Here is a 7,626-nt window from a genome sequence, read left to right as displayed (position 1 = left end):
GGCTCAGATTGTTTCCCTGGTGTAAACAAATCCCCTTGACATGGCTGTGTTTTGAAAATAGTGACCTGGCATTGAATCATGCCCAACTCAGTACCAAGGTTTCAGTGTGTGTCTTGGGCATCTGGGCTGCAGGGAACTGCAGTCTTCCCTCAGGCACGGGGCAGAGAAGGTAGGAACAGGTTGGTCTGACCCTGTTCTTTCTGCTTGGCATTTTGACTTCCTCTGGACAGAGTTCAGAACACAGTTTTTGCAAAATTGGGGTGAGTGGGCTAGGGAAACCTCAAGAAAGGATTAGTGTGCTTTCTTACAAGAGAATGTAAGAAAATAAAAGAAACATGATCATATTTCTAGCCTAAGTTGATTAGGCATGCTATGACATTTCTTCATGTAGGCAACAGCAAATATAAAGCTTTGCTTGAATATTCTGTCTTTGAATTCTCAAGTGTCTTTTAAAAATATATGACAGTTTGGTTTCTCAAAAGTCAGATGGATCCTTATTCCTTTTTCCAAATCATTACAGAGTTTAACATGGAACTTTACAGCTCTTTTTAAGTGAGAAGGAAATGCCACTTATATTTTCAGTTTGCCTCAACTGCTGCCGTGTTCCACCAATCCTCACTCCTACATTAGAGCTGTGTATGTACACAGGCACACATTGCAGTGGGTTTGGCAATTGCCAGTTCACTGCTTATTTCTTGAATGAACTAAGGAAAAAAAAAGTACAAATGTCTTTTTTTGTAGGCTGGAGATCAAACCCAGGGCCTCACATGTGCTAGGTAAGTGCTGTATTACTGAGCTACACCCCCAGCCCTACAAATGTGCTTTTCACAAAGATTGCACCTCAGGTCATGTTTTCTGATAGGGAAGACTCAGGAATCCCCTTTTAAAATTGTGTCTATGGAGCAGCGTCCTATAGGATGGAATATGTGCTGCTGGTCTAATTTGGGGAGGGTGGGGTTATCTTAGGTCATCAATACGTATGTTTAAAAAGTACGCTCCTCATCCCTTCCATAATGTGTGTGATAGAGGTTCTTTTCATATATATATATATGTATATACCTTCCCCCCTTCCACCAGGAGTGGAAACTACTACCTACTACTTTATTTTTGTTATCTGAATTTCCTTCTTGCTTTTTCTCTATTGACTGGTGTGTGTGTGTGTGTGTGTATGTGTTGAGAGAGAGAGAGAATATAAACGTGCCACAGGTGACATCGAAGGGTCACATCTCTTTTGGAAAATAGCCATGGTATATGTGAATAAAAAGCCCAGCAGAGACAGCAGCTATTAGCTGGATGACACCAAGCACTTACTAGTCAGACTCTGGTGTCTACAGTGGCAAGGAGAGCCAGGGTGCTAGGGGTAGGGAGAGTGTATAGTGTGGGGGGTTCAGTTCTTTTCTACCTGCACAAAATTCTCAGAATGTGTGTACTCGTAAACCTGTCCTCCCCATTCTTGCTTAGATGAAGTCTGACACTTTAAAAATGCAACACTTAGAGAAAGCAACATTCCAGAAACCTAACTGCTTTCAGAAACTCAGACTCTTCAAAACAGCCTGGGCTGGATCCTACAGATCCTATGTAGCTGAAGGAAAATCATTGCAAAAGCACAGCAGCAATGGCTGAGGGTGCTCCAGGAAGGAGTGAAAATGGGGAAAGGATAGAAGGGCAAGGTTTTTACTCTTCGCATTTCTAGAATGTTCTTCCCCAATTTCACAGCATTGAGTCATAGACATACTGTCTAATGTTTATGTCCTCCTTCTCCAAACTCACATGTTGAAATCCTAACCCTCAAAGTGATTGTAGGAGCTGGGACCTTTGGAAAGTGATTAGATCATGAGGGTGGAATCTTTTTGGTTGGGAATAGTGTCCATATGAAAGAGGCCCCAGGGAGCCCATTCATCTTTCTACCATGTGAGGACATAGAAGACAGCTGTCCATAAGCCAGTAAGTGGGCCCTCACCAGATCCCAAGTTTATGGGGGCCTTGATTTTGTACTTCCTAGCCTCCAGAACTGTGAAAAACAAATTTCTGTTGTTTATAAGCCACCTAGTTAATTACATTTTGTTATAGCAGCCCAAGCAGTTTTCCTTACTCATAGTGAATTATGCTTCTTTTGTAATTTTATGGTTGCTTCTTGGATCAAATCTGTGCTGCATTCTGACTAAGTTGCTAGAGCTTTCCTAGCTGGACAGGACTCTTGTATCTGCCCTCTGGAGGTCACAGAACTTGCATGTACCCAGAGCTTTTTCCAGGTGTTGTGAAAAATCAGGTACTAATCTTTAAGGACCAAATTAAAGAGAAAATATGCTTTGTTGTTGTTGTTGAATACATATTGTATTTAACTTTTTTTAATCCCAGAGAAGTGAAATGCAACATCCGTTTGAGTTTATGTAACATCCAAAGACTGACAACTCAGAATTTCCTAATTAAAGTCATTTTTAAGGCACTCTGCAGAGCCAGCTTTCGTTTCTTCCTTGTTGGATTTTTCTCCAAACTACAGCAGAATACCTGGTTTCTCTTTCTTCAAAGTGATACACACATGCTCGTGCTCCTAACCTGCTCTTCTGACCTCAAAACACCAAAAAACAGCACAGTTCCAAGGGGGAAACAGGAAGGAAATACATTTAGGGAGAGGCAGGGAGAGCACAGAGAGGACATATACACGTAAATTAACAGATATGGCAGTAGCAGAAAAAAGAAGGAGCAGGACGGAAATGGAATAGGGTGGGGGTAGGGTGGACCAGATGGCTGGTGGTCGGTGGAAAAATAGGCTACATTTCCCAATGAGGCTTAAACTAATTTAGCTGGCTTTTTTATTTTTTGCATTTTTAAAGATAGGGCCAACTTAAGGGAGGGATCTCAAAATTATGGAACGTGTATGTAGGTAAGTGTGCTTGTTTGTGCTCATGCACTTATGAAAGGTTGGTTTTAGAGATAGGTGTGACTTGTGGGCTCTAAAATGCCCTCCTGATAAAAAATAATGTCCCTTACTGGCCCACTTCTGTGCCTGAAATTCCCACCATTAGAGCCACTCCTTAGGATTAAGGCATTATCTGTAGCCCCGATAAAACATAAATGTCATCTGGGAAATGTAACACTCAACTCTTTAGCACCCACGGACTGAACTGTCACCTATCAGAGAGCATAACCCTGAGAGATGGGACTTGGGACAGGGGCATTCTTACTAATGGGGAACGAAGGCTTGGTGCTTGAAACGCAGGAATGGGACTGGCTGGGCAGTCGAGGGGGTGTGAAATAATACTTGCCTTGGGAAGTTGCTTAGATGGGGGAGATGGGGTAGGAAAATGAACTCTTCCCACACCATAGGCTTCCCTGTGTTGTGTGTGTGCCCAGGTTTGTATATATTACAACATTCTGCATATATACCTAATGTGAAATTCAGTTGGGCCCATTAGGAACATAATACAGTGAAACTCCACTGAGTGAAAGACAACTTAATTGTTTTCATGTAAAATGTCATTACTGTAAAGTTAAAGTCCAGCATCTCCATAGATCCAGTTGGTTTATATATGGATGGCATATGCACCTGAACAGGCATAGACTCACTCACACATCTTTACCTGCACTCAGCAATTGAGATCTCCTGAGTGAAGGTGAGCCGTGTCTTCCAGCCATCTAGAATTTGGATGCTCAGTGGTTGCTACCAGATTGTGGGCAAAGGACGGGCTTGGGGACAGTGTAGCCCCTTCCTTTGTTACCAGGAGACCCTCAGTTAATTCAGGTGGCTCTGCAGAAATGGCCAAGCATTGGATTATGAAGACTAGCCTAGGTTTTACCATGGGAATGGGGCTGGGAAGCAGGAGTCAATAATGTGCCCTTTAAACTCTTGGAGGTTGGGAGAGTGGGGGAGATGTCAGTGGAGAAAGAATTGGGGCAAAGGACAGGTTTCTGCTCCTAGAAAGGCTGGACACCAGGGAGAAGCAACCCCCCCCAGCCTGGGTAAAGGCACCAGCTTCAGGGTGTGACTCCTGTGACCTGCCACCTCCCTAAGGATCTGCTCAGAGTGGTAGAATTGATGGGAAGATTCAGTGAGGAGGACAGGTGAAGGGATTGGAAGAAGACTCCAGAGGAAGCTTGGGAACTAAAAGAGGAAGGAACCTGGGTGCTGGAGAGGGGTGAAGAAGACACTAGAAGTATTTCCCAACTCTCTTTGCACATTAGAGTCATCTGAGTAACTTACACTCTGATGCCCAGCCTCTACCCTTAGAGATTCTGCTGTAACTGCCTTAGTGTGGGAACCAGGCATGGATTTTTTAAGTTCCTCAGATAATCCTTTATGCATCTGGTGTCAAGTACATGCACCAGAGCAGAATGAGAAGTCTAGTTCTGAATGGTTAGGCAGGAGCCGGCTGGCCAGTCCCAACAGGAACTTATAAAGGAGTGGGGGGGAGGATGGGTGCGAGGATACTGGGTCAGGAGGAACTGGAGAGTTTCTGTCTGGACCGTTGAGCCTCTGCTGATTTGTGTTGCTTTATAGCCTCATAAGCTGGTGGTTTCCAATCCCATTTCTGGTTGAAAATCTGGCTAGGGTGGAGGTATTTGGGCATAAGGAGAGAATTTTCCCTCTTTTCTGTGGCTTCAAAGAGGAATCATTCACTGTGCTCTGTGGAGCCAAGAAGATAAATTCTGGGGCTGATGCTTCAAAGATGGAAGTGGATTTTCTGCTGTGCAATAAATACATATTTCATAAATAAGTGAATTAGTAAGTATACCAATAAATAAACACATAAATAAAATAATGCACACCATTTTTGCCCTTATAAGAGAGTTTTCCCCCTCATCCCATTGATCCTGGTGACATAACCTCTGCCCTCAGTCAACTGAGGGCACTCAGCCTGGCCACTGTAAGGGAAATGAGTGGTTTCCAGGACCCTAGAGAAATGTCAGATTATTAACACTGGCCACCCATATGGAGAAGGAAGGAGGAGGGGAGACATACATTTCCTCTGTTTCTAAGAGTGTATGGAGGGGAGGCAGGGTTTGGGAACCAAGACTGGGTCATATGAGGTGTTTGAAGTCCAGGCTGACCAGCTTTGTCCTTGGGAGACCTCATTCAGAGGACTGAGAATGGGCTTGAGGTCTGGATGAACACAATCTTTCTACACACAAAAAGATACAGCAGGCAATACTCCCACTTCAACGCAGCAACCCACGAGCCAACCAGCTGGCCTGGTTGGGCACATGTTGAGTGGGTAGGAGGTACTGGTCATGGGGTGACAGGGTGGCGAGGAGACAGGCAGGATGGCACTCGTTTTAATGGGAAATCAGCTGTCCAGGGCTTCAGGTTCTGGAGCCACCAACCACTGTTCATTTCCTTCTTAGACATTGCCGTGTGGTTCTGCTTGCTGGGCTTGGCTTGTCCTACTAGAAGACCTGCATGTGGACATGGAGACATGTGAATAGAGTGGGCATTAAGACAGTGACCAAACAAATGGCATTCCTTAAAGCAGGCAATCATAATCTGGCTCCATATATTTCAAGGGGGTGATAACTGAAATTTTATGCAAATTTTTTGCTATTTATTTCCATATGCATTTCTCTATAAAGGTCTGTAACTTTCATTAGGTTATTCAGAAAACTAAAAACTAAAATAATATTAAAGGATTCTAAGTTATTCATATGTTTAACCCATTAGCAAGGCACAAAAAGATCTGCAGAAAAAGGTGGGAATTCTTGATCCTCCTGTGGCATTGTTCTTAAGCTTCCATAGCACAGAAATGTACAGGAAACTGACTGATCAGAGCTGACCAGGATTCTGTCTGGCTCACACCACCTGTGCTAAAACTTCCATCTTGAGCGTACTTCTGTACCATTCAACTTAAGGTTGCCAATCAATTTTTCCTTAAAAGAAGACATGTTGCCACTATTTTTTTTGGTGGTACTTGTGTATGTTGCTTTTTGTAATAGTTGTGGCTCTAGAGAAGTGGCTATACTGAGTTTTTAAAGTAAAATAAAAAGTGTTTTTGAATGTATGAAGGGAAGTTTCTGTGAGGAGAAGCCAGGCACTGGGCACCCTCTTCTTTCTTTTTTTTAGGATGTGGGGGGAGTACTGGGGTTTGAACTCAGGGCCTTATGCATGAGTCATACTACTCCAGTGACACCTCCAGGCATTTTTTTAGTTATTTTCTGGATAGGGTCTTGCATTTTTGCCTAGGGCCTACCTCAGACTGCAGTCCTCTTCTGTAGCTGAGATTGCAGGCATGCCCCACCACACCTGGCCCGTCCTTTTCTTCTCTTCCTGATCATTTTTTTGTGGGACTGGGATTTGAACTCAGAGTTTCACACTTGCACAACAGGCACTCTACTGCGTGAATCATGCTGACAGTCCATTTGGCTCTGGTTATTTTGGAGATGGGGTCTTGAGAATTATTTTTCCAGGTTGGCCTTGAACCACCATCCTCCTGATCTCAGCCTCCCAAGTAGTTAGAATTATAGGCATGAGCCACTGGTGCCCATATCCTGTTCTTTTGTTGTTGTTTTGTGTCTTTGAATTTTTGATGTACTAGATTTGCTTACAAAATTTTTTATAACTAAGAATTAAGTAAGCTGGGAATTGTGGTCCATACCTGTTATTCCAGCACTTGGGAGGTTGAGGCAGGAAGATCTTAAGTTTGAGGCCAGGCTGGGCTACATAGTGAGATTCTCAAAAATCCAAAAACACAAGTGCTAGGCATGATGGTGCATACTTTTAATCCCAGCTACTCAGGAGGCAGAGGTAAGAGGATCATGGTCCCAGGTTGGCCCAGACAAAAACAATAGACAATATATGAGAAATAACAAGTGAAAAGGGCTGGGAGCATGAACCAAGTGTAGAACACTGTAAGGTCCTGAGTTCAATTCCCAGTATCACCAAAAACCGAATAAAGCACCAACTGCCCCCAAATAAATAACAATGTTGCTTTGTCAGATTGTATAGTTTCAGTTTCAGAAAAAAATCCCAAAGCCTTAGGTAGATGGTCAAGAAAACTTGTTCCAGTTGTGTGAAATTAGTGGACAACCCCATTATACATACAAATGGGGACTTAGCCTAAAACTGGTTCTGGAAAATGATGCTCCTTTGCATACTCTGCAGTGGAATGGTGGCCATGAACTTTGGTGTTAAGCAATGCCAGTTTCCCTTTTTGCAATAATGAGATTGGTCAGAATTGGTCAGTGGCTCTGACTGCCCTAGGCTTTGCCAGTCTTGGATACCTTGCATCACACAGAATGACAGGCATGGCAGGAATAGGGGAGACAGTGGACACAATGCAGGTACACAAGTGCAGAGGCCTTGAGCCAACCTCAGAGTCTACCTACTTGCTGCTCACAGACCAATATGAAGGGATGTCCATGTACAAAAGTCACATCACCAGGATGACTGCATTATATGACAATTCTATTCCTTATGGTATTATTTACATTACGTTAATTCTATTATATTTATTATATAATAGGTTTGCCTTCAGGTTGGCATACTTTTTGTATGGGAAATATTTTAAATATGTGGTTGAATTTTGTCTATCAGTTTTCCCAAGGCAAGTCACAAGAAGCTCAGAGATCTCTGTTAATGTGTCCTTACAGCCTAAACCCCTTGAGGGGTGACTATGACGCTGAGAACAGGCCTTC

The 7,626-nt window shown here is 43.3% G+C and overlaps 1 protein-coding gene across 1 annotated transcript in view; it reads right to left on the bottom strand.

Annotated features, from left to right (window-relative positions):
- Positions 1-2,053: 2,053 nt before the first annotated feature.
- The window catches only part of Fam78b (family with sequence similarity 78 member B), an 87,796-nt gene continuing 82,223 nt past the window's right edge, over positions 2,054-7,626 (bottom strand). The window contains exon 3 of the mRNA XM_074047601.1: positions 2,054-5,394. The gene's annotated coding sequence lies outside the window, so the exon portion shown is untranslated. The remainder of the gene's footprint in view (positions 5,395-7,626) is intronic.

Source organism: Castor canadensis, chromosome 11 (genome assembly GCF_047511655.1).
Source record: "Castor canadensis chromosome 11, mCasCan1.hap1v2, whole genome shotgun sequence".
Lineage (NCBI taxonomy): Eukaryota > Metazoa > Chordata > Mammalia > Rodentia > Castoridae > Castor > Castor canadensis.
The sequence above is the reverse complement of the archived record's forward strand: the minus strand, read 5'-3'. Positions and strand labels throughout refer to the sequence as shown.